A 1,251-nucleotide genomic window follows, 5' to 3' on the forward strand; every position below is an offset into this window, starting at 1 on the left:
AAAATCTTAGTTCTAAAAAGAAAAATTTTTACGAATTATAAACTCAAAATAATTAGGTAATTTTCGTGATTTTTCCATATTTTGTCAATTTTTAAACTTTAAATGCTAATAAAAAAAAACTGTGACTAAGGATTTTTAATATTTTTCAAATGTTATTGTAATAATATAGTAGGAGCCTTGTATTAAATTTTCAAGTATTTTTACTCAACAAATAAAGTTCTATTGACATTCATAGAAAAAAAAACTAATTAAATTGGAAACTGGAATTGTCCGTAAACAGCTCAAAACAAATCAAAATATTTTTAAAATTTATCATGTATAGAAAATGGAAATATAAACAACCGGTGAAAATTTCATGTATCTACAGTCATTCGTTTTAAAGTTACACCAAAAACCAAAATCGATTTTCTCGAAAACAGATTTTGCGTAAAAATTCCCGTTTTTCCTTAATTTTTCTTTTGTTTTTCACGGCGCTTTTGAAAACTATTGGAAAAATTTTACTTTTGATCCCCAAAGTACCAACTAGACTCACTTTCCTATCAGAAAAGGTACTGTTGAAGAAAATCCAAGCACTTTTACTGTCCTAAAAGGTGATGACAGACACAAAAAAAAATTTAAAAAAAACACACATCATTGTGAAATCAATACATTCATCGTTCCACTCAGAATCTAAAATTGAGCTAAACTGCATTATTTCAATATATTTGTGCAATATTCAATTTGCAATACCTAGTGATTAGTGATTATTAGTTAAGTACCTATGTTATTAACTTCAAACGTTTTAAGAATGTATTGTCATTGTACCTATATATAAATGTTAAATAAATAATAAACATAATTTAATTTAACGCAATTTTTTTTTCATAAAATATTAGATGGTTGGGTGGGTGATTAGAATAAAATCTTTGCTCCTTGTGTGAAAATAGCTCGCCTCGCCACTGGCTCTGACACCGCCGCCGCGCAAAGTATTATTTTGGACATTCGACCGCGAACAGAGCGCGTATCATCATACTGCCGCCGCCGTATTTAATAAAAATCTTTTTGCCAAGTTTCAAAACCCCCTATTGACTGGACTATAATATAACAATAACAATATGAGTAATATGACAATAACAATATGTGCGATAATCGCAACAATGATAATATTATATAACAGGTTACCGGTCGGCACATGCGCAGCGGTGGGGTGACGTATCGTCGGCGGCGGTGTATCCGCGGCAGCGACTGCAACAGCTGCGACGGCGTGAACGG

This window comes from Acyrthosiphon pisum, unplaced genomic scaffold (assembly GCF_005508785.2).
Source record: "Acyrthosiphon pisum isolate AL4f unplaced genomic scaffold, pea_aphid_22Mar2018_4r6ur Scaffold_21243;HRSCAF=23396, whole genome shotgun sequence".
Taxonomy (NCBI): domain Eukaryota; kingdom Metazoa; phylum Arthropoda; class Insecta; order Hemiptera; family Aphididae; genus Acyrthosiphon; species Acyrthosiphon pisum.